General features: G+C 38.0%; 1 long non-coding RNA gene across 1 annotated transcript; it reads left to right on the top strand.

The window, feature by feature from the left end:
- The first annotated feature begins 8,356 nt into the window (after positions 1-8,356).
- On the top strand, positions 8,357-10,335 carry LOC141487087 (uncharacterized). The gene is made up of 2 exons (XR_012468192.1): positions 8,357-8,866; positions 9,634-10,335. It is a non-coding gene; the product is annotated as an uncharacterized lncRNA (long non-coding RNA).
- Positions 10,336-16,695: the final 6,360 nt, after the last annotated feature.

Below are 16,695 nucleotides of genomic sequence, written 5' to 3'. Positions count from 1 at the left end.
CACGTGATGGCTCTATTACGAATCATTATGATTTAACCAAAGTAGACGGATTTTTTATTTTTCTCAATATCCTTAGTGAAAAATCTCTGGTCTTTACAGAAAATGTTTTTTGATTAATTAAATTACAATTGTTCGACTAGATGAAAATTTCTAACTTCTCTGGACGGTTACTTCTTCAAACTGTTACGTAATGAGATGAAGGTGTCCTTATTTTCACACCATTTTTCGTGATATATTACATTGCAAATCATATAGGTTTTTGAAAGAATGGGGTTTGAAAAATGCGTGTCTTTTGCTGCGGTAAAAGTGATCAAAATGACCGTCTCAGCGCGTTATAGTTTTGTGAATTTTTTATGCGATGTTCATGACAGAAATGAGCGCTTCATCATATAATACGCCACCTTTCTCATCATCCACCTTCAACAATGCCACTATCTCACTCATACACACATGTCGTGGCGTTCGCCTCTCACTCTTGCACATGTAAAACAATCTTATATCATTTTGCCTACGTTTCATGAAATTTCTCTCCCCAGCATCCTCCTGGTTTACCATGTTTGTATTTTCGTCTGTACATCATCTCTTATCTGTCATCCCTACTTCACCCCACAATCAACTACACACAACTTCACGCCAACCTAGCCAGTTTAGTGGTGACAGTGTGATAGTGAAAACATGTCTTGTGAATTTCCGAATCTCTCGCCTCCAAAACTTGAAGGCCCCTTCTGGTTCGATTGTGATTTAAACTGTTGCTATTGAATTTCACTTAATGAAATCATTCGAAATGAGTATCCACATCGGCCTGTTGGAGCTAATATAACGGAAATAGGTTTTGAGGCTCTCTTGGCTTCGGAAAATAATCAATTATGTTTCCTGACATCTAAACGAATCAATCGGAAATCACGCTTCAATTATCAATTCGACCATACCATCTCACCCAGTAAGTATTCGAAGAAACCAATTCTTAGTATAAAGAATCTTATTTTCCAACTAACCTATAATACTTGAGGATATATGATACCCTGATTTGTTAAAAACATTTCCTAATTTATATTGAACATGGTTTCGAATGTTTTCTTTTAGACTAATTTACCTGGACTATGGTAATTATTTGAATTGATGAATTTTCGATTTTCGATCTCGGATTGGCCAACGGGCTACTTAAGTGTCAGAGGGGCATGCGCGCTTATCACTAGACTTTTTCAAAATAGGCAAGAACGCAATTCCTTCTCCCGGTCGAGGTCAAAATTCCTTGTTCTCGAAGATCGTAGCTGGCAGCAATTGAAAAAAATTTTGAAGGGCTCGTGGAATGAAAAAGTTTGTGACAACAACTCCGTTGGAGGATTATATTCCTGGGCCCGAGATTAGTGGAAATTATGCCCTATATTGAACTTATGATATTGTTGGTTGTGGCATTCCACTCTCTTATTGAGGATTAGAAAATTTTCATAGTTCGGAATTCATTCTTGAAATTCCATCGAATTTTTGCTGGAACGATTCCAAATTAGAGAAAAAGTAGTTGTTCAGTGTTTTTTTTTGGGAGATCGAAGAAAAGCAAAAAGGCAAAATTTGTGTCAAACCTACGATTCCTGTCGCCAACCGTGTTGCAGAGGAGAGAAATAAACCCTTCCAACTCAGAAGGTACGTTGAACTACGAAAAATAAACCATTTCGTTGTTGTGCTGATTTAATGATATAATTTCTTTTGGCTATTATCAATGACTTCTAACTAACATCAGTGTGGAGACACTAGAAAAGTCCGTCATGAGATTTGATTTTTCAGAAACAAAATATAGCAAATGTCACGTAATGTTTTTGTGGCGTATTTTTATGTTTCTTTTTACTTCCAGTCGAAATACTGAATTTCGATTCGAAAGAAATTAATTCAAACGAGTTGGCTCTATAATTTCTTGGATCTCTGGAATGTTCTCATGGACAATTTTTTTATTCTAATATTGTAGATATTTTTTTTAATTCTTCTGATTAGGAAGCAAGAAAAACTGAACGTGATACTGAAAATCAAGGAGAATGATATAGGTGGTTTCTTTTTCAAATAGTTTATCAAGTATTGGTGCCACGTTCTGAGAGGAAATAAAAAATAAAACAGTCATGTAAATACAGGGTGAATTAGCTTTAAAAAACGTTTAGAAAGGATAAAAACTTTTATTTTTTTAATTGTGCTAATCGTCTCATAGTTTTTTTGTCCATCTATAATAGGATGGTACATACGGGTTGTCCCACCTTAAATTAAACTGTTGATGATTTTGTTGTACATATTTTACAATGAAGATAGCTGAAATTAGTTCATTCATGTGCTACCCATAGTTATCCATACGGGGATTACATAATAAAGAATATCGGAATATCGTCCAAGTTTTGTTCTTGACAGATGATTATTTTCGACGTTTTGGTCATCGAAGATCAATCCATATACGAGGTTATTGAAGAGTTAATCTCACCTTCATACGGAACGGTTCACGGTCATCAGCACAAAAGGAAAGAAGCTACTCGGAGACTTCGATATCATCATTAGTCCACTTACAATTCAAGAACATTTTGCTCATCTACAATCACCGTGGGAATTCACGCAAGTTATTGCTTCTTTCTGTTGATTTATTTTAGTGCTTTCGTTTCTTTTATTGTAAGGCGGAAATTAAATGTTTTTATTATGATTTTTGAATTGCGCATACGCTTGAGCTCTCGCGACGCATTATAACTTGTTGTCGACATTTGAATTTCTGCATCAAATTCGGGTTGGTGTGTTATTTTGAATAGGTTGTGATACATGCCTTTCTTTTTTTGCTGAATCCACATTAATTTACCGATCGTTTCTAACCGTGGTACCTACTGTTTGGTGCTTATATGTATATATGTCTTGTCTATTTGTAGAATAATCTTTTACAATCCCGAAAAATAATTATTGATCTACGATATCCTTTGAACTATATATAAATATATGATTTGTTTGTCTGGTCTAAAGTGTATAATCTACTTGCTGAATTGCTTAGACTTATACCTCATATAGATACAAGTGGTTTCAAGTTTGGAATAAATTTTTAAACCGGTACCTGTTGTTTCATATCATTTGGTAAGTTAGTGGTATTGACACATTTAGGGTGTTTGTGAGGCAATTTACCTGGCGCCCATTTATTTATGTTTTTGAAATCTAAATCTTGAAATATCATCCAAGAACCCCCCCCCGTCTTCACTGAGACTAGACACAAATACCCACCTGTCTCGGGTTAAGTTGACAGGTGACTTGTACCCTTGTCATCGATTGGTAAGGTTACATTTTTGGCGCCCAACGTGGGGCCCTTTAGTTCAAAGGCTTGATAGAATAAAATATCGTTATATATTTTTTTTGCAATTTTTTATGTTAGAGTGAAACCTTTTTTTTGAAAAAGTATTTCATAATATTTGCGAACTGCATTATTCAGTTCCGCCTATATTCCCTAGTTTTTCTTTTTTTCTTGCATTTGAGTGTTTCACATACACAATTTATTTCTCGAGGTGTGTTGCGTTTTGATATACTGTGATCAAGATGTCACGGAAAGTGGTGATCAATCGTCTGGAAAAAGATGAACTCATCTATGAGCTGACTATTCGTGGTGTGGCAGCTGGTACTGTGGAAGAAATGCGCCATAGGCTCACGACAGCTTTAAATATGGAAAAATGTGGCGACAGTCTACGTTACCCAGATCATCCATTTGATTTCGCTGAGGATGGGACAGCTGTTGAAAAGACATTATGTTCCCTGAGAAATCTCCTAACGGACTTCCAAGGCACCAAAGATAGTAATGACGGAGTGAAGATACAAACGAAGATTTCCCATTTATTAGGAAGATTGGAGAGGATGGAACCAAAAGATGGTCCTCAAAAGGCCACCAAATCCGATTTATATGCTCAGGCACTAACGCTGATAAATGATTTCATGGGGAAAACAGACGACGCCGCAAAAATTGCAGGAAACTTTCCAAATCTTCCACCAGCTTTAGCTCAACTTGAGACTCGTCTAGCAATACAGTCTTTTAACGCAAACTTACATGGAGTAGCTCATTCTTCAATGTCTGGAGGGCCTCCACCAGATCCGACATCAGCAGGAAATCCAGCCAATTTTCAGAATGAAATGGTGCCCCCACATAAATGGAACATCAAGAAGTTCACCGGCGACTCGAAAGGGATGTCCATAACTGCTTTTTTCGAAATTATTGAGGAACACCGCCAGGCAAGAAATGTTCCAGAAACTATACTTCTTGATTCAGGCATGGATTTGTTCGCAGATAAGGCGTACCAATTCTACAAAGATTGCCGTAATCGAGTGAATAGCTGGAAGGAGCTTGTTGAGGAGTTTCGGGAGGAGTATCTTTCAGCATACCACATGGATGCCTTATTTGAGGAACTTCAGCGAAGAACACAACATTCTTCGGAGAGTATAGGAGTTTATCTGGCTGTTATGTCCAGCTACTTCAAACGGCTCAAGTGTCCGATGACTGAGGACGCCAAACTAGCTATTCTATTGAAGAACCTCCATCCTTTTTATCAGGAACGTCTGGGTGATCCATTACCGAACACTATTGATGAACTACGCAACGTATGTAGACGAATTGAGAATAGGAGAGACATCATCAATAGTTACGTTGAACCTTCATCTCGCAGAGCTAATATTATCGAGAAAGATCTGGCATACGTGGAGGTTACCGAAGATTGGAGTGCATTGGATGTGGCTGCTTCGGAACCATCTGATAGTGGACAACAAGCTCGACAAGTGATTTGTTTCCGTTGCAAGGCTCCAGGACATCGAGCTATTGGCTGTGCCATTCCAAAATTATTGAAGTGTTTTGGCTGCAATCGAGAGGGGTATACGAAGAGAAATTGTCCGAGCTGTTCTTCGAAGGGAAACGGGCAAGGACGTTCTTAGGAGGTCGAAGAGAGAACGTCCGCTCCAAAAATTCGACCAGACCCTTAAAACCAGTGTTAGATTACATCCTTGATCACGCAGAAAATGATGAACGCCCCTATTTGAAAGTGATTGTTTTTTCAACGGAGTTGTTAGGTCTTTTGGATTCGGGTGCTTCAGCGACGATCATGGGAAGTAGTGGTTGGAATACTATTAGGAATTTTGGATTGATGTTGAATTCTGCAAAGAAGGTTTCGTGTACGGTGGCGAATGGGGATGTGTGTCAAAGTATTGGAGAATGTGAAGTTCCTTTCTGTTTAAGAGGGAGAGTAAAATTAGTGAAGGTGTTAGTGGTACCCAGCCTACAGCATACTCTGATTCTTGGCACGGATTTTTGGAAAGCCATGGGGATCGTACCGGATTTACGCCATAATGAGTGGTTCTTCTCCAATGAAATACATCATATAGACGCAGTAGATCACCTGAGAAGTCAAACACTTTTGTCACCTACGGAGGAAGTCAGGTTGAAGGATGTTGTTGATCGGAATTTCGAGTTGATGGGAGAGCAATTAGGCTGCACCGATATGGCTGAACATGTTATAGTTACGCAATCTCCACCAATAAAACAACGCTATTACCCAGTGTCTCCGATAATACAGAAACATATTGATGCTGAACTGGATGAGATGTTGAAGAATGGAATCATCGAAGCGTCAAAAAGTGGTTGGTCATCTCCAGTTTTATTAGTCAAGAAAAAAGATAACTCGTACAGGTTCTGTGTTGATTATCGGAAGCTAAACGCCGTAACAGAGAGAGATAGCTACCCCCTTCCGTATGTATCGAGCACTCTTGATAAGTTGCGTGATGCGCACTACCTCTCGTCTTTGGATTTAAAATCGGCATATTGGCAGGTTCCGGTAGCGGAAAATTCTAGACCGTATACTGCTTTTACTGTCCCTGGACGCGGATTATTCCAGTTCAAGAGGATGCCCTTCGGCCTCCATAACTCTCCAGCTACCTGGCAGAGGCTTATCGATCGAGTACTTGGCCCTGAATTAGAACCACATGTTTTTGTGTATCTGGACGATGTGGTAGTCGTCACGCAGACATTCGAGAAACACTTATTTATCTTAGAAGAAGTTTTCAGGAGATTACGGGAAGCAAAACTCACTGTGAGTAGAGAGAAGTGTCAGTTCTGTCGACCCGAACTGAAATATTTGGGATATGTCGTTGACAGGAAAGGGTTACACGTAGACCCTGACAAAGTATCGGCAATGCTACAGTTACCTATTCCTCAGACCATCAGAGACGTGAGGAGAATAGTCGGCATGTTCTCTTGGTACCGGAGGTTCATTCCTGACTTTGCTTCTATCGTATCACCGATCACTGCACTTCTCAAGAAAGGTAAAAAGTTTGAGTGGACCGAGGTATGTGCGGAATCTTTCCGAAAAATCAAGGAAAGTCTCATCTCAGCTCCTGTCTTGAATTGTCCAGATTACTCCCTCCCTTTTACATTGCAGACTGATGCCTCAGGATACGGGATCGGCGCCGTATTGACGCAGAGCCAAGGGGACGAAGAGCGAGTGATATGCTACCTCAGTCGGTCACTGTCTAAACAAGAAAGAAATTTTTCTACAACCGAAAGGGAATGTTTAGCAGTTTTGTGGGCAGTGAAAAAGCTACGTCCGTACCTTGAAGGAGTCAGATTTACAGTTGTGACTGACCACTACTCACTTGTTTGGCTACAAAATCTGAAAGATCCCTCTGGTAGATTAGCTCGTTGGGCTGTGAGAATGCAGCAATACGATTTTAAGATTATCCACAGGAAAGGGAAGGAGCATGTCGTGCCAGACGCTTTGTCACGTAGTGTCCCAGTTGTAGATGCCTTAGAAATCAATGTTGATACAGTGAAAGACATTTGGTGGCGTAACATGGTACAGAAGGTAGCAGAACAACCCTTAAAATTTCCTAATTGGAGGATAGCTGACGGTAGACTGTATAAATACGTGGGAAGAACAATAAGCGGTTTAGGAAATGCGGGGAGATGACTGGAAATTAGTGGTACCCAAGGAAGATAGAAACCAAGTTCTGAGAGAGGCACATGACATTCCTACGTCAGGACATATGGGTACATTTAAAACGTATAACCGGCTTATCGATAGGTACTACTGGCCCAAGATGAAGTTTGACGTCTCTAGGTATGTGAGAAGCTGCACGATTTGTCTGGAACACAAGCCTGATTTGCGAGGTCCAAATGGCTTAATGACGGCGCAGCCTGTTGTGAACAAGCCCTGGGAAATGATATCCATCGACATAATGGGCCCTTTTCCACGATCAAATAAGGGGCATAAATTCATATTGGTGGTGAGCGACTACTTCAGCAAATATTCACTTGTTTTCGCATTGAGATCGTAGTTAGGAAGTTGGAGGAAGAGATATTTTTAGTATATGGGGTACCTCGTATTATACTTTGTGACAACGGTCCTCAATTCAAATCTAGTCAATTCCGGAAACTGGCTGCAGGGTACAACGTTGGGATCAGATTCAATGCTCACTATCACCTCCAGGCAAATCCCACAGAAAGAGTAAACCGTAATCTGAAAACAATGTTGTCCATCTACGTATCCGACAATCATCGAACTTGGGATGTAAATCTACCAAAGATGGCATGTGCACTGAGGACTGGAAGACATGAAACAACCCAGTACTCTCCATAATACATAAACTTTGGAAGGACGATGATTCATAACGGCGAGGACCACGAGAGGCCACAAGATTTGATGACCAATGTCGAGGTATCGTCAGAGCCAAGAAATGAGGGATTTCAAAAACTGTTCGCAGAGGTTCAGAAGAGACTGCAGTCGGCAGCAGAGAGAAATGCTAATGTTTATAATCTTCGTAGAAGAAATGAACCATTTCTACCGAATCAGATAGTGTGGAGGAAAAACTTTGCTCTTTCAGATGCAGCAAAATATTATAGTGCCAAGTTGGCACCGAAATTCGTTGGACCGTTTTATATAAAGAAGAGAGTGTCTCCGTGGACATACGAACTTCGAGATGAGAATGGCAACTATAAAGGAGTCTGGAATGCTAAAGATCTTAAGTCAGCTAGCGCTGGAGAAAATTTTCCCGGAAAATTTTCTTTACGCTAGGGGGGTGTTTGTAACGGGTTAAATGTACGGTAAGTGTTTTCTCCTTGAAACTTTGAGAAAATAATACCTTATTCGGAAATCACGCTTCAATTATCAATTCGACCATACCATCTCACCCAGTAAGTATTCGAAGAAACCAATTCTTGGTATAAAGAATCTTATTTTCCAACTAACCTATAATACTTGAGGATATATGATACCCTGATTTGTTAAAAACATTTCCTAATTTATATTGAACATAATTTCGAATGTTTTCTTTTGGACTAATTTACCTGGACTATGGTAATTATTTGAATTGATGCATTTTCGATTTTCGATCTCGGATTGGCCAACGGGCTACTTAAGTGTCAGAGGGGCATGCGCGCTTATCACTAGACTTTTTCAAAATAGGCAAGAACGCAATTCCTTCTCCCGGTCGAGGTCAAAATTCCTTGTTCTCGAAGATCGTAGCTGGCAGCCATTGAAGAAAATTTTAAAGGGCTCGTGGAATAAAAAGTTTGTGATAACAACTCCGTTGGAGGATTATATTCCTTGGCCCGAGATTAGTGGAAATTATGCCCTATATTGAACTTATGATATTGTTGGTTGTGGCATTCCACTCTCTTATTGAGGATTAGAAAATTTTCATAGTTCGGAATTCATTCTTGAAATTCCATCGAATTTTTGCTGGAACGATTCCAAATTAGAGAAAAAGTAGTTGTTCAGTGTTTTTTTTGGGAGATCGAAGAAAAGCAAAAAGGCAAAATTTGTGTCAAACCTACGATTCCTGTCGCCAACCGTGTTGCAGAAGAGAGAAAAAAACCCTTCCAACTCAGAAGGTACGTTGAACTACGAAAAATAAACCATTTCGTTGTTGTGCTGATTTAATGATATAATTTCTTTTGGCTATTATCAATGACTTCTAACTAACATCAGTGTGGAGACACTAGAAAAGTCCGTCATGAGATTTGATTTTTCAGAAACAAAATATAGCAAATGTCACGTAATGTTTTTGTGGCGTATTTTTATGTTTCTTTTTACTTCCAGTCGAAATACTGAATTTCGATTCGAAAGAAATTAATTCAAACGAGTTGGCTCTATAATTTCTTGGATCTCTGGAATGTTCTCATGGATAATTTTTTTATTCTAATATTGTAGATATTTTTTTTTAATTCTTCTAATTAGGAAGCAAGGAAAACTGAACGTGATAATGAAAATCAAGGAGAATGATATAGGTGGTTTCTTTTTCAAATAGTTTATCAAGTATTGGTGCCACGTTCTGAGAGGAAATAAAAAATAAAACAGTCATGTAAATACAGGGTGAATTAGCTTTAAAAAACGTTTAGAAAGGATAAAAACTTTTATTTTTTTTTTAATTGTGCTAATCGTCTCATAGTTTTTTTGTCCTTCTATAATAGGATGGTACATACGGGTTGTCCCACCTTAAATTAAACTGTTGATGATTTTGTTGTACATATTTTACAATGAAGATAGCTGAAATTAGTTCATTCATGTGCTACCCATAGCTATCCATACGGGGATTACATAATAAAGAATATCGGAATATCGTCCAAGTTTTGTTCTTGACAGATGATTATTTTCCTAGGGTTTTTTTTTTGTACGGAACTTCAATCCAGAGTTTTCGACGTTTTGGTCATCGAAGATCAATCCATATACGAGGTTATCGAAGAGTTAATCTCACCTTCATACGGAACGGTTCACGGTCATCAGCACAAAAGGAAAGAAGCTACTCGGAGACTTCGATATCATCATTAGTCCACTTACAATTCAAGAACATTTTGCTCATCTACAATCACCGTGGGAATTCACGCAAGTTATTGCTTCTTTCTGTTGATTTATTTTAGTGCTTTCGTTTCTTTTATTGTAAGGCGGAAATTAAATGTTTTTATTATGATTTTTGAATTGCGCATACGCTTGAGCTCTCGCGACGCATTATAACTTGTTGTCGACATTTGAATTTCTGCATCAAATTCGGGTTGGTGTGTTATTTTGAATAGGTTGTGATACATGCCTTTCTTTTTTTGCTGAATCCACATTAATTTACCGATCATTTCTAACCGTGGTACCTACTGTTTGGTGCTTATATGTATATATGTCTTGTCTATTTCTAGAATAATCTTTTACAATCCCGAAAAATAATTATTGATCTACGATATCCTTTGAACTATATATAAATATATGATTTGTTTGTCTGGTCTAAAGTGTATAATCTACTTGCTGAATTGCTTAGACTTATACCTCATATAGATACAAGTGGTTTCAAGTTTGGAATAAATTTTTAAACCGGTACCTGTTGTTTCATATCATTTGGTAAGTTAGTGGTATTGACACATTTAGGGTGTTTGTGAGGCAATTTACCTGGCGCCCATTTATTTATTTTTTTGAAATCTAAATCTTGAAATATCATCCAAGAACCCCCCCCCCTCCGTCTTCACTGAGACTAGTCACAAATACCCACCTGTCTCGGGTTAAGTTGACAGGTGACTTGTACCCTTGTCATCGATTGGTAAGGTTACAACACCTATTGCCTATGTGACATGTCGCCATGACGTTTCTTTATTAATTACAATATCCATGATCCCTTTATATGCTTTACATCATATTATGCCAGCGAAGATGTGAGCTAGTGCCCTTTTGACATACCGTCGTTGTCCATGAATTCTGCTTTCTTTTTTCTTTTATTTGATGTATTACATGTGATAATGCGACTATCATTAGCGAAGATATAACTTAATGCCCCCGAGGCACCGTATTTTCTTTCTTTGTCGATGAATTCTGCATTCGTTTTCCTTTCATTTTATGTGCTTTACCTTGAGATCCAACTCTCATTAACGAAGATGTGGCTTAGTGCCCATCTGATATGTTGCGCCATCTTTGTTTTTTTCGATGCGATTATTATTAGCGAAGATACAGCTCAGTGCCCTCTTGGCCTCAATTTTTTTTTTCTTTTCATCGATGAGTTCTGCATTTTTTTCTTTCATCGAAGTGCTGCACTTTGATCCAACTATTATTAACGAAGATACGGTTTAGTGCCCTTTTGGTATGTCGCCATCTTTGATTTTTCGCTATTGACGTCATTGACGTCATCATCTTCCCTCTCATATACACATACATCGTCTCGCTCTTACACACATCACACCTACCTCGAGTTGGTTGTTCCAGACGGTTCCGATCGGAGCTCTGAAAATGACCAAAATGAAGCGCTATACACATATTGTTTTGAGCCAGGAATTGAGGGACAGCACGTAGAAACGTCACAGCCTCGTTGAACTATCATATTTTTTTTCTTGAATGATGTATTTTGACGTATCCTGTATACTCCACTAAATATCAGTTACATTGCCCCTATGCTTTTTTTTCTTCAATGATGTATTTGAGACACCTTGTACACATTGAGGGGTCGCATGTTAAAAAGTGAATCTGTCATATATTTTCCTTCAAATGACGGCTGGAAGACAATGTTTTTTTTTAATACAAAACACTACAGGAAAATAGCGATTCACATTGGATTTGAATCGCTGGAGATTAAATTCATTTGTAAAAACGTTCTTAGGAAGTTTATTCCACATAACGCAGTTCTCTCAGAGTTCCTAAACAGTGAAGTTCGAGGTGTAGTGTGTTAAACCTCAAAACGATGAGCAGACACAGTCCGTCGCGTATTTCTGATATGTACCGCTCTTGGTGGAATCAAATGTGCCAAGTCACTTGAACACCTCCCGTGGAAGTAGTATCTATAGAAAATACAAATTTCCAACCTTCCTTCGATGTTTCAGGCTTTCGAAGTGGCACGTGATGTTCACGTCTCCAATCAGGCGGATGTCTCTTTTTTGGATGGAATTCAGCAACTTCAGAGTATGTTTGGAGGCAGAGCTCCATACATGAGAACAATACTCCAAAGAAGGTCTGACCTGAGCTTTATAAAACATCAAAAGTTGCTGAGGTGTGTATAGTTTTCTAGTTTGGAACAGTGTTCCAAGCTCTTGAGAAGCAGCCTCTGCACTTCCAGCGACATGATTGTGCCAAGACATATTGGGGTCCATTTTAACCAACAAACTTATCAAAGCAGGAAGCGGAGTTGTCTGACCTGACTATATTATATCCGCTTCGGAGACATATATCTTCTTGGAGAAAACCGATGTCTGAGTTTTTGTGGCATTGCATTGAACCTGGTTACTTTCACCCCAATTCGAAATCATTTCTAGATCCGCATTATTATATTCAACCTCCCACTGCCACTGAAGATTTGCCTCCGTAGCAGATCTCCTGGTATCCAAATGGAATAACGAGACAAGTGTGCTGTCAGCAAAGCAAGAAGCTGGAGAGCCATATACACGAATGATCCGACAAGTCATATCATCGAAGTTTGGCCAGCAAATCCTCATGCCACACACGGCAAAGGCCTTAGAAATATCAAGCGCAACAGCTCTTGACTCTCCATGTTTCTCGATTGCGTTATTCCAAATATGAATGACATACGATAGAAGGTCGCCTGTTGATCTTTGTTTCCGAAAGCCATATTGATGATCGCTCAAGATAATGAAGCCTTGCAAATATTTGGGGATATATTGGTTTGCGACTTTTTCCATGACTTTTTATATCACTGATAGCAAAGCGACTGGTCTATAGTTATTTGGAAGATTTTTATTGCCTCTTTTTGGAATAGGCTGAACGCGAGCAATCTTCCAATAAGAAGGAAAAACCCCTTTCTTGTAAGATAGAAAAGTCTGCAAAATACTGGTGCGTGTTCATGGGCGCACTTTCAAGTACGATGACGGGCACTCCATCAGGGCCAGACGCCTTGTTGATGTTGTGAACCTACCTTAATTTTTCGAGAGTGTGTGTTCCATGGCCGGGGATGTTTTGTGAACTGGCTTATGGAAGTCAAGATTTTGGAATAAAATTATGTCCTTAAGAATGCGTCTTTCATTGTCAAATAAATGAAAATACTCAGCATTATTGATGACGAGAGAAGTTGAATCCACTAGTCGGAAGTTTCGTGTCAGTAACAGGAAGTTCAGTCCTCATAGTCATTACTCGGTTCAATAACCTCAAGGAGTAGTCAAATCAAAGTCTGGTTGAAGATGTCTTTCAATGAATTGAAAACAACATTAGTTAGCCATTTCAATCCGAGAAGGTTAGTCATTGCAGAAAGATATAAATTGTATAGTGCCCATCAGGAGGAGCAAGAAGAGGATATTAAGACTGATGCCACAAAATTAAAGAACTCATCACGATATTGTGAGCTTAACACTTTTTTAAATGAGGTATCGAGAGATAAATTTGTATGTGGTTTGCGTTCAGAGGCCATGAAGCGTAAATTGTTGTCAGAAGATGGATTAAACTGGGCAAATGCTTTAAAACAGCGGTAGCTATGTAGCTAGGCAGGACAAATGAAAGCTATGGGCAATGGAACAGTACACATCAATAAAATGAGTTACAAAAAGCTACAAAGCAAAGGTCCTGTCAAATTTGAAAAGAAATCACAGTCACAAGCAATACCTGGTCAGTCGTACAAAGAAGTAAAACCTTGCTACAGATGTGGGGGGAAACATGACCCTGAAAATTGTCCAGCGAAAGTATGGGAGTGCTTCAAATATCACAAAAAAGGTCACACAAGTAGGGTTTGTCGCAGTGCTGTTGTTAAATCATTTAATGAAGATGTAGAGTTAGGTGAGGAGTCTTAAAACGAAGAAAACTCCAAAGAACTGGGATTTATTGCAAAAATGGAGAAAGGAGCAGGAAACAGTTTGAAGGTAATCATGAATGTTGAAGACAAGCTTCTGAATTTTGAAGTGGACTCAGATGCGTGTAAAACAGTCATACATGTATCTACATATAAAAAGTTATTCAGTTCTTATGTATTATGTCCTGTTAAATATAAAATGAAGGTTGTAACTGGCCAAAATGTAAATATTGTAGGTGAATTTGTTGTCAAAGTTTCATATAATAAGCAATACGTTTTCTTACCTATTGTAGTATTGGAAGGTGATACAATGTTCACATCATTATTAGATAGAAATTGGCTTGATATTATCAGTTCTAATTGGAAAAATATGTTTAATCTAAGGCATGTCAGTCAAGATAACCAAATTTGTAAGTCTAGGTTTTGTCCACCAGTCACACGTCAAATAAAAATTGACAGTGATCAAGTCCTAAATAGTCCTAAATAAAAACGAGTCAATAAAAGTAGAAAAACGAATTAGTCAGGTCAGTGCCAGTCGAGTGAGTAAAAAATGCTATGAGTTAGTTGCTGACATCAAACGTAAATTTTCAGAAGTGTTTGAAGAGCAACCTAATTCATACAGTGTGTAACAAGGAAAACTTAACAGAGCCGTTTTTGAATATGAAAAGTAAGATTTTTAAAAAAAGCTCGGACACGTCGATTTCTAATTAAAGGGGGACACCTTTCAGACTAATCAGATTTTTTGTAGTACGCACCCCCTCGGAGGGAAAGTAGGTCGAGTGGCACTTCATTTTAAAGGTCTTTCGAATACCTTTACAACTCTGTTAAAAGAAAATGTTTGTAATGATTAGTTTTCGAGATAATTTAAGGTTAAAATTGGCATGCTAATAATACATTAGACAGACCACTCGGTAACTTGTATGCCTAAATAAACAAATTTTCGAGCAGTTCTTCTTATCAGTTTTTTGTTGAATGAAATCCCTTTTTTAAAATCAATACCCACTCCTCTTCTTCCAGTTTTCATTAGTACATCGTTTGATTGTTTTGTTTAAACGGGTCGTGTATTGTTATTTGTTTAAAAATGCCTTACACTACTGCTGAAAGGGTTTCAGTTATTGCTTTATTTTTTGGTAACGACCAAAATGCTAATAGAACATCAATTTTATTTAACGAGCAAAACCCTGATGAACACCTAAGCATAAATCACGTTCTGGATTTGGTCACAAAATTCAGGGAGACAGGTTCGGTTTTAAATGAGAAAAGAAATGTTCACAGAAGGGTAGTTAATGACGATAATGTGATTGGAGTGATTGGTCAAGTCATCGCCAATCTCAGGTTAAGTACCAGAGGTTTATCATCAATGGCCATATGAGCGCATGGAGAATCCTTAAAAACCACAAATTCCATCCTTACAAAATTAAACTTGTTCATGAACTCAATGAGGATGATTTTGACCGAAGACAGGAGTTTTGAGATTATTGCAAAATCCCGAGCTGCTTTATAACATCTGTTTTTCGAACGAAAGCTCATTTTATTTGAATGGTTGCGTGAACCGTCACAATTGCCGTTATTGGTCGGATGAAACCAAAACAATACGCAGAAATACATACCCAGCATCCCTAAAAGTTGGAAGTCTAGGCCGGAATATTAGGCAATCATATTATAGGTCCATTTTTCATTGATGGAAATTTAACCGATGATAATTATTTACAACTTCTTGAAGAGGCAATACAACCTCGTATAGTTGAAATTGTTGAACAGGACCCAAGATGTTAAGATGAATTTATTAATTTTCAACAAGACGGTGCACCACCCCATTATGCCCAGCATAATTTTTTGAATTATCATTTTGAAGGACAATGGATTGGCAGAAGAGGTCCAATTGAATGGCCAGTACGATCACCAGATTTAACACAACTGGACTACTTTTTGTGGGGATATTTAAAGTCTAAAGTTTATGCTACACAGACAGCCAATTTGGATGAATTACGTCGTAGAATTATTGATGAATGCCGAGCTATAACTCCTGAGATGTTGAATGATGTGAGAGCAAAATTCGAACAAAATCTTTATTGTTGCATGAAGCAAAATAGCGCATATTTTGAACATTTACTCTAAATTTCCTATGTGAGTTATCCTTATTAGGTGTTACTTTTTTGTGTGTGCTTTAAAAACAATTATTGGGATTTATTAACTCTAAAACAGTTTTTTTAAATTTTCTGTGTCATCAGCATTCAAGAAATTTAGCAGGTTGTATTCATTGTGTAAGTAAGCTTTTAGTATGATTCACTTTTTTATCAGAAGCATAAAATATCCACGTCAAAAAGCAACCTTCATAAGGAAGCGCCATTCAATTCACCTAAAATGTAAGGTTGGTGACCAACCCCATCCCCCAAAAAAATATCCTCGTAATAAATAAATAATTCTTACTTTTTTACGAAATCAAATGGACACGTATTAGCAGGTTATCATAAAAAGCAAAAATTTATTTTTTTTATGAAAGTTCTGAACGTAAATTGTACCTTAAAAACAATTTGATTTATTTTAAAAAGAGTTGAACTTAATAAAAATACCTTCAAATCTTCAAATTATCTCGAAAACTAATTGTTAAAAAAAATTTTCTTTCAACAGAGATGTAAAGGTATTCGAAAGATCTTCAAAACAAGGTGCCACTCGACCTACTTTCTCTATCTAAAATAAGGGTCGTCGGACATACCCCTCCGAGGGGGTGCATACTACAAAGAATCTGATTAGTCTGAAAGGTATCCCCCTTCAATTAGAAATCGACGTGTCCGAGCTTTTTTCAAAAATCTTACTTTTTATATTCAAAAACGGCTGTGTTAAGTTTTCGTTGTTACACACTGTATATACGAAAGTTTTTAGTCGAGTTAAAAGTCAAGGAAGGTACCCAACTTATCTTTCATCGGGCCTATAACATTTGCCTTGTATGCAAAAGTGGAAGCT

This window comes from Leptinotarsa decemlineata, unplaced genomic scaffold (genome assembly GCF_025532065.1).
Source record: "Leptinotarsa decemlineata unplaced genomic scaffold, Ldec_3_MD MMD2_tig00078363_RagTag_RagTag, whole genome shotgun sequence".
NCBI lineage: Eukaryota > Metazoa > Arthropoda > Insecta > Coleoptera > Chrysomelidae > Leptinotarsa > Leptinotarsa decemlineata.
Note: the sequence above shows the minus strand (reverse complement) of the source record. Positions and strands in the feature narration are given on the sequence as shown.